Source organism: Phyllobates terribilis, unplaced genomic scaffold (assembly GCF_046119375.1).
Source record: "Phyllobates terribilis strain yellow unplaced genomic scaffold, ASM4611937v1 Scaffold_3__8_contigs__length_932513732, whole genome shotgun sequence".
Taxonomy (NCBI): Eukaryota; Metazoa; Chordata; class Amphibia; order Anura; family Dendrobatidae; genus Phyllobates; species Phyllobates terribilis.
Genome location: NW_027362763.1, coordinates 417,393,795 through 417,411,586, shown reverse-complemented (window position 1 = coordinate 417,411,586; position 17,792 = coordinate 417,393,795). Strand labels below are relative to the sequence as shown.

Sequence of the window (17,792 nt, the reverse complement as noted above, 5' to 3'; positions counted from 1 at the left end):
CTCAATGTCTCATAGAGAACTTTGGATGTACTGTTATGTTAGCACAACACCTGGAGCGGTTTTTGATGGATTGTGTTAATAACCACAAAGTAAGAATAACGCAACCTTTTGTGCCAGAACATGCCTGTTCATAGCTCGCCACTGCAATAAGAAAGCATAAACGTAAGCTCTTTTCAGATACCACCCACTCGACTGCTGAGTTTTTCAACTTTTAATAGCAAAGTATATTGGTTCACCGCTGGGAGTTTTTCAAATTATATTCTGCAGGGGAATTACACCAATATTTTTCCCATGCCGTTCCACCATGTTAACGAGCGCTTGCAATAGATAACTGGGCATAGTTAATTCCTGCAGGAAAGCAATCAAGGTACAGAACGGCACTTAAGTGGAAGAAAGTTAGTGAATTTTATCACAATGATAAGCAAAATGTACCTTCAAACTCTAACATTCTCCATTCTACATGTATGGCTCTATGGCTCTCCTACAGCACACTCACAAAATTAAAGAAGCACTCGTAAGCATTTTTTATGCCCTAAACCTGTCTAAATATGTACTTAATGTAATGGAAGTGCGTTAATATACTACTCAATTGCCGTGTTCCTCGTTTTCCAGCACAGCTCTGGTAGCCTATAAAGCAGAGGTGTACAACCTTTTTAGGTCCAAGTGCCAAATTTTTTGATTGTACCACTCCCTAGGGCTGCATGTAAAGGGTTTTTCTGATACAAGGTATATATCGACAGTACTATGCATACCGAAGTCTATCAAGTTGGGGTTCCATATCTGAAACTTCCACTACTTTAGACAAAGAGATTCCTCTGCTTCCCTATTTAGTAGTCTTAAAAAATGAGGTCAAGATGACAATGCAATGAGTGCAGCTGTCCCTATAGTTTAAGTTTTTGAAAACAGAGGAATGACAAATGGGGGGGGGGGTGCACCAAAGATGGCATCACGGGCCAAGAGTAGCTCCCAAGCCGCAGGTTTGGCACTTCTGCTATAAAGCCTCTGTAAACTTATATTATAAAAGCAACTTCCAGCTCAGGCATAAACTTTAGTGTGATCCTGCGAGTTGGAATTCAATTACGTGACTGAGAAGAGGACCAGAATGACGTTGGAAATCTTTACACACTTGTACAACATTGCATGTACAATGGTATGTAAAAGTTTGGGCACCCCTTGTCAAAATTACTACTATTGTGAACAGTTAAGCAAATTGAAGATTAAATAATCTCTAAAAGGCCTAAAGTTAATCATGACATATGTCCTTTGTATTTTAGGCAAAAAAAATATATATTTTCATCTTTTATATTTTAAAAATTACAAAAAGGAAAATGCGCAGATGCAAAAGTTTGTCACTCTGCATGGTTAGTACCTAGTAGCGCTCCCTTTTGAAAGTATCACAGCCTGTAAACGCTTTTTTGTAGCCTGCCAAAAGTCTTTCAATTCTTGTTTGAGGGATTTTCATCCATTCTGCCTTGTAAAACTTCTTCCAGTTCTGCGAGATTCCTGGGTCGTCTTGCATGCACTGCTATTTTGAGTTTGAACCACAGATTTTCAATGATGTTCAGATCAGGGGAATGTGAGGGCCATTGTAAAACCTTTAGCGTGTGCCTTTTGAGGTAGTGTATTGTGGATTTTGACGTGTTTTAGGATCATTACACATTTGTAGAAGCCATCCTCTTTTCAACTTCAGCTTTACAGATGGTTTATGTTTGCATCAAGAATTTGTTGAAATTTCATTGAACCCATTTTTCCCTCTACCCATGAAATGTTCCCTGTGCCGTTGGCTGCAACACAACCCCAAAGCATGATTGATCCACCCCCATGTTTAATGGTTAGCGAGATGTTCTTTTCCTGAAATTCTGTGCCCTTTTTTCTCCACACATACCTTTGATCATTGTGGCCAAAGAGTTCTATTTTAACTTCATCGGTCCACAGGACTTGTTTCCAAAATGCATCAGGCTTGTTTAGATGTTCTTTTGCAGACTGGGTTTTTAAAAAGCTGGGAAATTTGTATCACCTGGCCTTTACTAACAATGATAGTGAACAAACCATAACCCTAACAAGCTAATTTAGGTCGGAAACCTTGGTCAAAGTTATCTGAGCACACAAATCTCCAAGGGTGCCCAAACTTTTGCAACTTCCCATTTTTTGTTTTGTAGTTTTTAAAATGTACAAAATTACAATATATATATAATTTTATTTTTATTTTTTGCCTAAAATACAAAGGAAATGTGATATCTTTAACTTTAGGCCTTTTAGAGATCATTTCATCTTCAACTTGCTTAACTTCTCTATTAGTAATTTTGACCAAGGGTGTCCAAACTTTTACATGCCACTGTACTTTTAGCAATGATTAGGGCTAACAACATTCTTGGGAGTGTGTATATAAGGGTGTGGGTTAGATGTCATACTTTTACTTTCTAACCTACCAAAGGAATGTAGACAGATGCAAAGGAGTCTGATGGCAGGATCAGACTACATAGTTATTATTGTCTGTTAAGCATAGTTTTGTACAGGAGCTGTAAAAGAAAACTATAGGGACATCTAATTAAGTTGCAACTCACGTAGAAGTTTTGTTTATGTGTTGCTTTAAGAATTGACACAAAACTGACATATAATAATCAATGGGGCCCTTCTGCTTCTGTTCTGATCCATTTTGGACATTCATTTTATTCATGGAGGCTCAGTGGTTAGCACTGTTTCTTTGCAGCGCTGGGGTCCTGGGTCCAAATCCCAACATATGCAAGGAGTTTGTATGTTCTCTCCATGTTTATGTGGGTTTCGTCCAGATACCCTGTTTTTTTCCTAAGACCTACTGATAGGGAATTTAGTTAGTGAACCTAATGGGGACAGTGATGCTGATGTCTGAAAAGCGCTGTGGAATTAATGGCGTTCCATAAGTGAATGAGATTAATGCATTTTTATAGAACAGACAAGCAGAATTTCCTAACACAGATGTGAATTCACACTCCTGTATTTCTTGATCTGTGTAGGGATCGCAATGCCTTGACCAACAGCTGGTCTCCTAACCAACACCCTCATACTAAGATACTAACCTGATGATCCCTTTTTGATTGAAATTCTGTACAATAGGGAAGGGTGGGGGGAGAAATTAACAGGGAAAATGATCATCTCAGATGAAGGTCTTTTGTGTTAATAAAGCCTTTAGCCACTGTAAAAATGAAAAGTTTAAATTTACTTTGGGAAGAATTTTGGTAGTGAAAAGGTTCAAAATTTTGATGAATAAGTGACTTTCTTGTTTTGCAAAGATCTTGCCAGTATTCTAGAAAGTAGCCAGAACTACTGGCAAAGGAAATTGGTTGAAATCAACTCTAGCTCATAGCTGGCAAACAGGGACAGCGTGGTGAGGAATTGTAATCTAAAATATTATTAGAAAGTTGTATAACCTTCCATTTGTGTGTGTATATGTATGTATGTGTATATATATATATATATATATATATATATATATATATTATTATGCAAATCCTATTTTTCTCTGATTTTCCTAAATGGTCGGTGCAGATATGCAGATGAGCCACCAGTATAATGTTGAAATCAAATCATCAACCGTTAGAGTATAAATCACATTTTATTGTACAAACTTCCCAATGATAACAGTATTTTTTTCAAAACTAAAAAAACTCAAAATGCACTGTTCCAAATTATTATGCACAACAGAGTTTCCAAAAATTTTATAGGTTAAAGGGAAGCTGTCACCAGAAAAAAACGCAGTTAACCTGCTATGAGGTTAATCTGCAGAGCTGGCTGTCAGTCAGTGCAGGGGACGCGGTTACAGCCGCCGCTCTGTATACTCAGAGTGGTGACTGAACCCGCTTCGGCGCCGCCCTCCCTTTTAAGCAGGTTGGTCGGGGTGCGGCTATCATGGCAAAATTCAGGATAAATCACCGATAGTATCCCACAATCCCTAGAAACACCCAAACCTGTTTTTAGGAGGCCGGTTGTGGCCACTTTTGGATTGCTTCCACCTTATTCACTTGCGGCTTTTTTTCGCCTTTTCTGACGATGTAGCCCAAGTATTTCGTCTCTTCTTTTCCCATAGCGCACTTCTTCGGGTTTATGGTAAAGCCGGCCTTCCTTAGTGCATCCAGTACCGCCTGGAGGTGACTTCCCCAGCTTGTCTTAGCTTTACGGCCCAATTGTAGACCCTTGCCTAAGCTTCTTGTGCTTGAAGGAGGCTCTCCTTCACAATCGACATCACCTTCACGTTGCGATCCTGCATTTGGGTCACATGCTTGGTGATGCTCCGGTGGGGTGTATCCTCTGCTTCCCAGGTTTCTTTCGCTATATCCAGAAGTCCCCAAGGGTGCCGTCCGTATAGCAGCTCAAATGATGAGAATCCCTTAGAGTTTTGGGGAACTTCCCTGATGGAGAACAGCAGGTACGGCAGTGAGCAATCCCAGTCTTGCCCATCCTTTTCCATGACGTTCTTCAGCATAGACTTCAAGGTCTTGTTGAATCTCTCCACCAGGTGCGTCCGTCTGCGGATGGTATACCGACGTCCAGAGGTGTGTAATCTGGAGAGCTTTACACAACTTCCTCATTACCTTGGACATAAAAGGAGTTCCCTGGTCAGTCAGGATCTCCTTTGGCAGGCCCGTCTGGGAGGAAATATGCACTAGCTCTCTGGCTATACTCCTGGCGGAGGAGTTTCTCATTGGTACCGCCTCCAGATACCGAGTGGCATAGTCCAGCACTACCAGGATGTATTGGTGTCCCCTGGCAGACTTAACCAAGCGTTCGACAAGGTCCATGGCTTTCCAGTCAAATGGGACCTAGACTGCTTCAGAAGTGGGACACGGGAGCAGGTAGCTGACAGGTGGGGCAGGACCGGCAGTAATTAACAATCTCTCTGTGACATCCAGGCCAGTAGAACCTCTGCAGGACCCGCTCTTGGGTTTTCTCTACTCCCTGATGCCCACCCAAGATATGAGAATGGGCCAGATCTAACACCCTATGCCTATAGGAACCTGGCAACAACAATTGCTCTACCACTTCCCCTCTGGGTTTAGTGACCCAATAAAGCAGTTCCTCATTTAGTGTGAAATATGGGAATGTGGTGTCAGCCCCCGGCTCTTGAGCAACCCCATTCATTACAGCCACATTATCAAATGCATTTTTCAATGTGAGATCCTGCATCTGAGCAGTACCAAAATTCCTCCCAGAAACCCCCAACTTTAAGGCCTGGTCATGGTAAGCCTTCTGGGGCTTGCCAGTCTAATAAGGGGCCAGCACCTCCACCCACTGCGGCAGGTTCTCCCACTCTGCTACTGTCACGCAAGGTGTAGGAAAGACTAAGTGCAACACAAAGGGAAGAGGGAAAGGGAGCCCAGACTCTAGGGAAAGGGGGGGAGTGGAGACCTAGGCTGATCTAGTGTCACCCTGTCTCCACTAACGTCCCTATATTGGTTCTTCACCCATCACCGCACGCGTACCTCGCCCTGTCTTTCCCTGGCGTTAGGCTCAGGCTAGGGAAGGGAGGGGATGAGCACTAGTTGATGCCCACTGAACACTAAAGACAACAATGGGGGACAAACGAGGGAAAATTGCTTCTCTTTAGGCGACTCCAGACAAATGCGCACACGTCCTCTAGCACCAGGGAGAAAGAAGCACTGCTCTTGCACCTCCCTCTGGCACACACCAGGTATTTATACACCCAGGCCAGGGTGTTAATTGGCCAGAGGAAGGTACCTGCTGGGTCCTAGAGACAGCCTCTAAGAAGTTGTCTGTAATGCCAAGCGACGAGATCTCCTGCAACCAACTGCATGGTGACTGTCTGTCACTTCTGACTCACCTGTGACAGCTACCCTTTCAATCACAGTTAAAAAGGCTTCCACATCATCTCATGGGGTCATTTTTTTGCATTGCTCATCTTACCTTTTGCCTTCCGGATGTATATGTCGTCAGCACCTGGACTTGGGGAAGGGGCTGCTGGCCTCCCACGAACCGCCCCTGTGAGCAACTCAATCTGTTGCTGCATTTATCGGTACTGGTCTTGTTGCTGCTGCAGGTGCTGCTGCTGCTGTTGTCGGTACTGGTCTTGTTGCTGCTGCTGCTGGTGTTGCTGCTGTTGTTGGATCTGTTACATCAGCAGCTTACTCATCTGATGTGCCAGTTGTTGCTGCTCTTGGGCCAGCTGTTGCTGCTGTTGGGCTTTCACAAGGTGCTTAATCAGGTCCTCCATGCTGTCTGACTCTGCTTCCTGACTCCCTGCCGCCTTCACCCAGGACATGTAGTCCCTCTTGTAGCAGTCACACGTGTTAGCTGGGAACGGTGCCCGCACAATTGCCACCACCTGTGGTAGATCGGCTCACTCGTGTGCACACAGAGGTAGACGCGGAACATTGTCGCTTTTAAATTTCTTGTTGGTTTATTAAACAGCATAAGCCAATATAGAGTTCATAAAAATAAACACGGCCCTTCTGGCATAATAGCAAAACAAAAGAAAATGTCCACCATAGTCCTTTTAACTGTCGGGGTCCGGCCACTGAGGGTTAGCAAAACATACGGTTCAGATTGGCACAAAATAACACCAGCTCCTCTCTCTGGAGCTGGCCTCCAGATACTGAACAACACCTGAGTGAAAAGGCTGGCTGTTTATAGCCCAGACAACACCCTGGGATGGAGATGAATGACCTCCCACCCGCACTATGGTCATTCACAAGTAAAAACAGCCCTTTTAAAATGGCGGTTTAACCCTCTCAGCACATAACATCTATGGTTTATTTCTTTGCCAGCGTGGATTGAAAGGGTTGTGTTGTACCATGGCCAGCACCCCTGCATGGTGTCCCCTTCCCCCTCCATGGAGGGACGCCAGCTTACTCACAACCCCTGCCCTCCTGTGTGGCCCCGGCATTCTTCCTGTTTTCTCCTGTGCACGCTGCACTGTATCTCGGGGGCGCGCCTAGTGCATGTGTTCCCATGCTCTTAAAGGGGTAGTGCGCACATGGTAAATGCCCCCAGCTAACAGCTGGAAGGCATTTAGTTAAAGTCTTCACCTGCAAGATGTCTCCGAGTCAATAGCTGAGAGGCATCTTGTATAAAAGGCCACCTCCCCAATTGGGAAGTGCATGAGCTACCCCTATAGTTTAGTGTTAGGTGTTGGTGTGTGCAACTGTATGTTGCCAGGTCCCCTGTCCCTAGTCTGTTAGTACTTTTCCCGTATCCTGTGTTTCATAGTCTGTTATAGAGATACCCTATCCTGTACTGTCCCTGTAGTCGTGTCTAGGTTATACGTTACCCTGAAACGGCATCTGTGGTACCCCGTGACCGTATCAGTGGTACCAGAACCTGTCTGAACCTGTCCCGGTGGCTGTCCTGTCTGCACAGTCTGTTTCTGTTCTAGGAATCTGAATGTACATCTTTGACCTTTGAGGTCAGCTACTACTGCTGGACACTGCCCTGGAGTGGCACGTGGCAGCTACCTGCCGCCCAAGCCTGACCTCACGACTAGAGGCTCCAGTGGACACCAAGGTGGCTGGTTAGTTACTCTCCTCCAGGGGGTAGGGTCGGTCCATGGCAAAGTGGGTCCATGAACCACGTGCGCCACCTAAGGGCGTGACAGGTTGTTACTGACATCTGGTGAGAATTTCTTGTCATTAGCACCTTTAGAAATATATTTGGTTATAAAATTGGTGATGTGTTTAATACTTATTTCACCTGCTATATACCGTACGTGTGTGTGTATATAAATATTCACTGTATATCAGAAAGCCAGCCATGGACCCCTTAAAGAATGTAGATTTGTGTTACAGGATAGTTACAATATAGAACTGTGTGAATGAGGGAGATCAATCTGTAGAACTGTGAATTTGCAGGCTAACGCAAAAAATCAAGGACTTAGCAAAGTTGTAATAGTTAATTGTCTGGCACGGCTTGAGTTCCTTTTAACTACTCTAGTTCATGTCATTTATCTAGTGCGCAGACACTGCTTTCCTCCTGGGTCACTGTAATGATATAATTGACCACTATCTTGGACGTACAGTATGTGAAATATGATCTTAGCACTCCCGCTATTGCTAAATGTTCTTTTGCTTCAATGGCGAGGTTTACTTCATTGCATGAGTAATTGAATTGACAAGAGCACAAAAGGAATAGATTTTAGAAGAACATCAATATGTTAACATTTCACCCCCTTCTGATCTGTAATTAGCTGGAAGCTGGAGCAGAACTACCCATCTCTGCTGTGCGATATGTGTTAACTCTACGCTATTACAGTGCAGTCTTCCTATAAATGTTGAATAATGATCCCTAGTTCAGAATATAAGGCTGATTTACACTTTCCCCCTATGTGTCCCGGCAGTGTAAGTGAATGTGACAGCTAATTTCCGATGAGGGAGACTGTCGGAGTTTAAAAACTCCTGATATCAGCAAATTCTCTGAGGCTGTGTTATTGTCAAATCATACATTCATAATCTCAGGTTACCCCAGTAAAACAAAACTTGGAATGGGAAATGTTATGTCATCTGAAGATGCTAGCTGATGAAAATCAAGAGTTTTACATGGATTTAAAAACTTTGATCTTTTGGTTAGAATGTGACGTGCTGACAGGTCTATTTTTTACTTAAAAGGGTTGTGTCATGAACAAAGTACATTTTAATAAATTAATAGATCTTGGAATAATATTAAGTTCCACAACTGGATGTGTTAAAAAGAAATGTTCCTGTGCTGAGATAATCTTATACATGTGTCCCTGCTGTGTACTGTGTAATGGCTGTGTCTGACCGTACAGGAACATGGTCTGATCATACCACAGCTCCTGGGAGGTAGCAAAAGTGAATATAGGACAGAATGGAATCACTGATGCTGAATTCTGTGAGGTAAAACATTTCCATGCCTGTCAGAAAGCATGTTTAGAGAAAGAATCAGCTGTGATCCTGTACTGTCCTGTCTGTATACTTTTGCATCCTTCCCTGCCCAGGAGATGTGGTATGATCAGACTATGTTCCTGCACGGTCAGACACAGCCATTACACAGTACACAGCAGGGGCACATTTATAAGATTATCTCAGCACAGTAACATTTTATTTAAACACATCTAATTGTGGAACTTATTATTATTCCAAGATCTATTGATTATAATGTACTTTATTCATAGGAAAACCCCTTTATTTTTAGTAACATGACAACCATAAAAACTGTCAAGGCAGTGTGATCGATGAACTGTGATTGCAGCAATCTCTGTCTATGAATGGGCAGTCCATAGCAACAATATTGACATAATGACTTTGCTGCTTATCCATATAGGCTGTGTGCCCTCAATGAGTTTTTGACACTGTATATTTTCACTGCATCAAAAACGCAGAGTTTTACAGTTCCCGCAAAGTGGATGGGATTTATAGAAATCTCATGCCCACTGTACTTTTATTCTTTACTCAGTGTAAACTGACCTGAGGTGCGAGTTTCAAATCTGCAGCATGTCAATTTCTCTTGCGGATACCCTGAGTTTGTGGGTGGATTTTCCCCATAGTATTGCATTAGATGTGGAAAATCTGCAGGTAAAAAAACGAAAGAGCATATTTAGAAACACACTAAACTGCATGTAATCCACAAATGACATTTTGCCAAAGCCAAATACCATAAATCATCATAAACAATGCAGCTTTAATTAAAACATGTTATACCAAAAAAGAGGCAAAAACTGCAGCGTTATATATGATAGAAATCCATGTGAAAAAATGCAATGAAAAAACATAAGTAACTTAATTTACCTAATAGGTGTAGAAATGCTGCAGAAACATCAAAAAGTCACCAAATACTCAACGTGGGAACAGAGCCTAAGACTGTCAGCCAGAACATAATAGTTACTCTAATGGGTTACCACTGGAACTGATGAAGCAGGAGCTTTTGATCTCATCCACTTGTAATGTGGTTTCTTGGCAGAAGTCCCAAAAGTCTGTATGCCCCTCACAGGAAACACTTGCAAGAGCACCAGTTTTAGTCCATAGCATTTTTTTTGTAGGATAATGTATATCCGTACTCTGAGCCTGTGTCTCAACTGTAAGATTGGTCAGTGTCTGAATGGGCAAACACATGGCCGATGAGGTTTAATGTTGATAAATGCAGAGTAATGCACCTAGGACGGAGTAATCCTATTGCTGCATATACATTAAATGGGAATGTACTCGGGACAACAGAACAGAAGGACTTGGAGATTCTGGTTACAAGTAGACTGAGCAGTGGTACTCAATACCAAGCAGCAGTTGCAAAAGCAAACAAGATTTTAGGGTGCATAAAAAGAGAGATGAAATCCCGCGATCCCAACATATTGTTACCTCTTTATACAGTGGTGTGAAAAAGTGTTTGCCCCCTTCCTAATTTCTTATTATTTTGCATGTTGCATGTCACACTTAAATGTTTTAGATCACAAAACAAATTGAAATATTAGACAAAGATAACACAAGTAAACTCAAAATGCAGTTTTCAAATGAAGGTCTTTATTATTAAGGGAAAAAGAGATCCAAACCTACAAGGCTCTGTGTGAAAAAGTGATTGCCCCCTAAACCTAATAACTGGTTGGGCCACCCTTAGCAGCAACAACTGCAATCAAGCGTTTGAAATAACTGACAATGAGTCTTTTACAACTCTCTGGAGGAATTTTAGCCTCCTCATCTTTTCAAAATTGTTGTAATTCAGCTACATTGGAGGGTTTCTGAGCATGAACCGCCTTCTTTTAAGGTCATGCCACAGCATCTCATTCGGATTAAGGTCAGGACTTTGACTAGGCCACTCCAAAGTCTTCATTTTGTTTTTCTTAAGCCATTCAGTGGTGGACTTACTGGTGTGTTTTGAATCATTGTGTCCTTCTGCATAACCCAAGTGCACTTCAGTCGAGGTCATGTACAGATGGCCAGACATTGTCCTTCAAATTTTTTGGTAGACAGCAGAATTCATGGTTCCATTTACCACAGCAATTTTTCCAGGTCCTGAAGCAGCAAAATAGCCCCAGACCATCACATTACCACCACCATATTTTAATGTTTGTATGATGTTCCTTTTCTGAAATGCTGTGTTACTTCTACACCAGATGTAATAGGACATACACCTTTGAAAAATGTCATCTTTTGTCTCATCAGTCCACAGAGTATTCTCCCAAAAGTGTTGGCGATTATCAAGATGTTTTCTGGCAAAACTGAGATGTGCCTTTATGTAATTTTTGCCAAGCAGTGGTTTTCGTCTTGAACTCTGCCATGCATGTCATTTTTGCATTTTTGCTCAGTCTCTTTCTTATGGTCATGTCATAAACACTGACCTTAACTGAGGCAAGTGAGGCCTGCATTTTTTTGGGATATTGTTGTGGGGACTTTTGTGATCTCTTGGATGAGTTGTCGCTGTGCTGTTGGGGTCATTTTTGTCGGCCGGCCACTCCTGGGAAGGTTCACCATTGTTCCATGTTTTCGCCATTTGTGGATAATGGCTCTCACTGTGGTTCGCTGGCGTCCCAAAGCTTTAGAAATGGCTTTATAACCCTTTTCCAGACTAATAGATCTCAATTACTTTGTTTCTCATTTGTTCCTGAATTTCTTTGGATTTCAGCATGTTATCTAGCTTTTGAGGATCTTTTGGTCTACTTCACTTTGTCAGGCAGGTCCAATTTAAGTGATTTCTTGATTAAGAACAGGAGTGTCAGTAATCAGGGCTGTGGGCTGCTAGGGAAATTGAACTCAGTTTCCCAAAGATGTGATAACTTAATTGTGCTTTATGTTTTAAGAGGAGGGGGGGTGCATTAACTTTTTCATACAGGGCCCTGTAGGTTTGGATTTCTTTTTCCCTTAATAATAAAGACCTTCATTTAAAAACTGCATTTTGTCTTCACATGTGTTATCTTTGTCTAATATTTAAATTTGTCTTGTGATCTGAAACATTAACATGTGAGAAACATGCAAAAGAATAAGAAATCAGGAAGGGGGCAAACACTTTTTATCACCACTGTAAATCATTTGTGAGGCCACATCTAGAATAAGGATCCAGTTTTGGGCTCCACATTTTAAAAAGGTTATTCGTAAGTTAGAGTTCAAAGATGAGCAGCTAGATTATTACATCGATGGACGGCCTTTCATATGATGAGCGGTTGGAAAAGTTGGGTTTGTTTAGCCTAGAAAAAAAGACGCCTCAGAGGAGATCTCATTTATAAGTATAAATATATGTGTGGTCAATAAAAAGGATTGGCACATGACTTATTCCTTTCAAAGACCTTACAAAGTACCAGAGGGCACTCATTACGGGTGGAGTAAGGGTATGTGCACACGATGCAGAAATGCTCGGGATTTTTTCCTGAGCGTTTCTGCATCTCTCTGGCGGGAAAAAACGCATGCGGATTGTACATGCGGTTTCCTGCCAGGGACATGCGGAAATGAAGCGGTCTTCACTTTCATTTCCGCATGCGGGTTGACAAGCGCTTCCCAAGTGATTTTAGCATCACTTGCAAAGTGCTTGTCAACTTCACACTATATAAATCCATGCAACCGGCATGGATTTATATAGTGTGTGAATGTCAAAAAATAAAAAATAAATATATACTTTACCCTCTGATGTCCCCCGGTGTCCGGCTTCGCTCAGTCTCGGCTGCCGGCAGTGAAGACTTTAGGACCTTCCGACGTCAGCGTCACGTGACCCGTCACATGACTCTGACGTCAGCGAAGGTCCTTCTTCATTCAACCGCGAAGTGCGGGGAATCAAGCAGGAGCGCTGCGCGGGCCGTCAGAAGGTGAGAATATATATATTTTTTATTTTATTCTTTTTTTTTTAATGGTACCTGGGTCTGGATGAGAGTCCTCTCATCCACACCCGGGTACCATCCGCATATTAGACCGCATGAAAAGCGCATCAACATATACAGTGATGCGGATTCCATGCGGTCTAATGCAAGTCAATGGCGGCAAAAGAGCAGCGTTTCCGCAAAATTAATTGACATGCTGCGGATTTTTGACCGCAGCGTTTACGCTGCGGAAAAATCCGCATCATGGGCACAGCACATGCGGATTTCAATTGGGGAACATTGCTGCCCTTCTACCATGCGTTTTTCATGCGTTTCCGCGGCGTTTACGCAACTGCAAAAACGCCGCGGAAACGCATGAAAAACGCATCGTGTGAACTCAGCCTAAAGGCGATTCCGGCAGTTAAATAAGATGGGGTTCTTTACAGTTAGAGCAGTCAGACTGTGGAATTCCCTATCACAAGAGGTAGTAATGGCAGATACCATAACAGCTTTTAAAAAAAGAGGTGGTTGCTTTTCTATGGCATTGTGGGTTATAAATAATCTAGCAATAGAGGGTATGTGACTAATGGAGAAAGGTTGAACTTGGTGGACCCAAGTCATTTTTCAACCTATATAACTAACTGTAAAATGTAAATTACTACAATTTAAAATCCATTCCATTTATCAGAATGGGGTTGTTTCAAGTAAATGGGACAGGCGCAGAAACTTCTGCAACAAAATATGCAGTATGTGAATTTTGACCCAACAATTTGGTGGGATCAGAATATGTTGCCAAAAATAGGTTTTTGGCGATTGGAATTGAGTCGCCCAAGGCTTTTGTTCAGTGAGGAGATAAGCTGCTGCCAGATGATTTGGATTGTGGGTCTCTCACAGAAAACAGGAATGCTTGGCCAATCCGAGAGTTACCATGTATTGGGGTGTTGGTGGGGTTAACTATTAGCTGAACAGAAATTTATATGGCCAGCTTAAGTCTGCTATTTTGATCATTCTTCCTTGGTTTACCTAGAAATGTTTTCATTTCCCCCACACCAGGTATATTGACCCCACTGTAGGGTCTGATTTCTTGGAGCTGCTCTCACTCTGAATCTGGACGGATCAGATGATTGTATTGTATGTACAGGCGCAGATAGATAGTATACAGAATGCACACTGACCAAAGCAAAAAAACAAACCCTGCTGTCGTGTAATTCTCAACAATTTTGTGGCTATCTCTATGCCTCTTCCCATTGATGGTGAAAAACGTAAGGAAACACTAGTGATATAAATATAGTTCTTTCTTTTGCAAGTAGAAAAAAAAAATCTACTTTGTTGAGATTTGTTTTGTTTTTTCTACCAGTGTCTGCTGAATATTTCATCAGTACGAGATTTGAACAAGACTTAGGAGAGGCACAGTTTTATTTTTAGCTAGTGGAGCGGGATGTGTTTTTCCAAATCAATAGGTGGCTTGCTGAAGAAATTTCATTAAAATAATTTATTTATGTAAAGGTTTTGTCCAACACGTTCTAGTGTGTTACCGCTTGGCAAATCACAAAGGCAATTCCCAGCTTCAGTTTGAGATTGGATTGTTCGGTCATTGTACACAAAGCTGATTAAACAACAGTATTTCATAGTGCCAACATCTTTGCAATTTTTAGCTAATACCTTTGTTTGTTATGTGCGATGACACAACACTTCTTTTCTACATTTCTAGGTAGCAGGCCATGTGTTTGTACTATAGCTTTAAAAGTGATGTATGTACTATATTACATTTAATAAAAAAATGTTGCTGTATAGCATTGTTGCATGATAGACCGACACTAACATTGTTGAGCATTGTCTAAAACAGTTGTTGGTAGATTTAACGTTTTACTGATCACTTTTACATTTTAGAAATATGTTTGTTTTTTTTAAAAGCATTCTTTACTTATTATGCTTATGACATGAAAATCATTAAGGTGAATGTCAGCAGTATTTCACCCCCAAACTATTTATATGTGCATGTAGCTCTTTCAAACAGAAGTCCATCAATAGCTTTACATGGACAGTCTCTTCCTCCGTTACTGAGAAATCAGCATTTGAATTTCTATGCAAATGAGGCTGAAGATCTGAATCCTCTGTCACTCCAGCTCTATTCCACACCCAGCACCGCTTGCTCCTGCTTGACTGACTGCTCCTTTGCCTGAAGTCACACAGCATTGAGCCTATCAGATAAGCAGGATGAAACTGTACTGGGTGGGGAGTAGAACTTGAGTGACAGAGGCTTCAAATCTATTGTAGTCCATCAGCCTCATTTGCATATCAATTCAAACACTGATTTCCAAGTAATGAAAGAATGCACTGACGATATTGCTGGTCTTCGAAAGAGCTACATGTGCATATAAATTGTTTGGGGTTTTTTGGAGGGGGGGAGGATCCTGCTGACACATTCCCTTTAGGCAAAATTCATTAAAATAATGTGCAACTGACCATGTGAATGCTGAAAACATAATCTTGTAAACAGTAGAAAGGAGAAAGAAGAAAATGTGTCAAAAGAAAAAAAGAACACGTAGAAGTTATCATAGTAGAAAGTTATAAAGCATAAAGGGGTATTGGGAAGCTTAAGAATAGAAATTGTAACTGGCTTACATAGAATTGGGGAGCAATGCCGAGAGAAAGGCTTTACTGATCTTGAAGAAACTGTTCAGGTAACAGCTGCTGGACAATCAAGGTATGTTCCCTCAATTATTATGCCTAGATCACAAGGTTCCCCCCTTTTTCTTTATGCCCTGCAGTTGAAATATTCACTAAACTTGTAGAAGATTTCAGGGGATTGTCTACACAACGTAGATATGCCAACTTAAATCATCAACTGAGGATTGCTCTCTATGAATTGCAATCCTTTGATGACGTTGTATACAACGCAGCTGACAAGGGGGCAAGATTGTGGTTTGGCCAGTCGACAAATATGAGAAAGAAGTCTTCCGCCAATTGAAAGACAAAATTACATATTCAAAACTATCCCCCAGTCTGGTGGCCTCCTTCTCAGATCCGTTCCAATATATTTTAACTCAAGCATATGAAAAGGGCATTATCCATTAAAAAGTGCTTGATGAATTACAGTGAAATTTCCAAAAATACTCACACTGTACCTCTTTCCCAAAGTCCATAAGGATCCCGTCGACCCACCAGGGCGTCCAACTGTGTCAGGCATAGATGTTCTATGTGACCCGATATGCAAATTTATTGATTACTATTTGAAACCTTTAGTCGAAACGTAACCATTATTTGTGAATGACACAACTGACGTCCTAACCAGGTTGGCAGGATCTGTATGGAGACTGATATGTTACTTGTTACGGCCGATGTAGAATCTCTGTATACCTGCATCAAACATGATGATGGATTGAAGGCGGGCTGCTTCCTCAAGGGACCAGCAATCGGGACAGCCAAATGTATGAGATAGTATTTTAGCTGCTCTATTTCGTCCTCACATATCATTTTTTTTGCATTCAAAAGTAGTGTTTACCTACAAAGGCGCAGCACTGCAATCTGCGCGGCCTGTGTGCATACGCTAACCTCTTCCTGGGCCTCTGGAAGAGGAACGTTTTAGGCGGCGATGGTGCGCAGGCTGTTGACCACATCCAATGCTGGCTTAGGTACATTGATGATGTGCTTCATTTTAGCAGGAAATTGTGCAGCAGATCGAGTGTTTTATGAGTGTTTTATGATTATTCTCTCAATCTCAAATTAACTTATAAATATTACACTAAAAAGATAGATTTTTTTTAAATCAGCATTGAGGTGAATGATTATTTTCTACAAACTGACGTTTCTAGAAAATCTACATCGGTTAACCCGTTAATGCACATCTGCCCATGATGCTGCTACTATCAGGGCTGTCCCAGTTGGGCAATTCCTCAGGGTGAGGAGGTTCTGCTCATCCTAGGAGAAATTTGAGATGCGATCCAGAGATCGGAGATTGAGATATGAGGAAAGAGGAGATGTATTAAAAATGGATACAGATCGGCCAAATCTACCCCTCGAAACCACCCCCTACATCAGTCTATTAGAAATAATAATCAGGATGGAAAGGTCTGGTTTATCTCAACCTTTAATCACAAATGGGAAAATATGAGATATATCCTTACTAAACACTGGCCAGTACTGAAAACATAACCTTCTTTGGGGCCTTATCTTTCTATTGCCCTACTCATGACTTCAAAACGCTCCAGAAACCTTAAAAACATCCTTGTTAAAAGTCACTATACACCACGAGCACATAACTTCTTTCGGGTCTAGAGGCCCCCTAACCATAGTTGCTTCCCCTGGGGTCACCTTCTCGTCTGTGCCAATATCCTTCGCAGTACCACTTTTGATTCCGCTGATGGCAAAGGCCATTTTTGGATCAATCAACATATATCTTGCAGCAGTACTAATGTAGTATACTACACAACTTGTGGTTGTCTCAAAATCAATGTGGGACTTACCTCTAGAGAATTGAGGATTAAAGTAATGGAACATGTGAGGGACATTGGAGCAGCCAAGACAGTGGAGGACATTGCAGAGTTAAAAGCTATTGCTCGTCCTTTTTAAATCTTTCATGGTTGCAACCCCAAGTCCCTCATGATACGAGGCATTGATGTGGTTCATGGTGGTATCAGGGGAGGGAATATCAAGAAACTTCTTGGCTAAATGGATTGTTTCCCTTGGCACAATTGTCCCAGAAGCATTAAACTAAACACTTAGCTTTGTGTCTTTTTTGAAGACATTCTGCCTTTAACTCCACTATTTTTATCTTCATGTGTGTTTTATTTTCGTTTTATATGGGACGCCCTTGAGGAAGCAATATATTTAACACGCGAAACGTGCGTTGGGGACGTTATTCTTTTCTCTGTGGTAATGTTTGCAGTATATATTAGCATTATGCGTAGGATTCGAAACCTTTGCCTCTACTTTCAATCATGTTCATTGAGAATTGGATGTTAGCACTCGGGTTTATGATCACTATGTAATTAATATTTTTTTTAGCCTTAAAACTCTGGTTTCTCTTCTCTTTCCGCTAGCTTACATAGCTTGTAGAAGTGGTGGCCATGGA

General features: G+C 41.7%; 1 protein-coding gene across 1 annotated transcript in view; it reads left to right on the top strand.

Annotated features, from left to right (window-relative positions):
* UBE3D (ubiquitin protein ligase E3D) overlaps positions 1 to 17,792 on the top strand; it is a 224,313-nt gene that overhangs the window by 105,053 nt on the left and 101,468 nt on the right. The gene's annotated exons all lie outside the window — the stretch shown is intronic.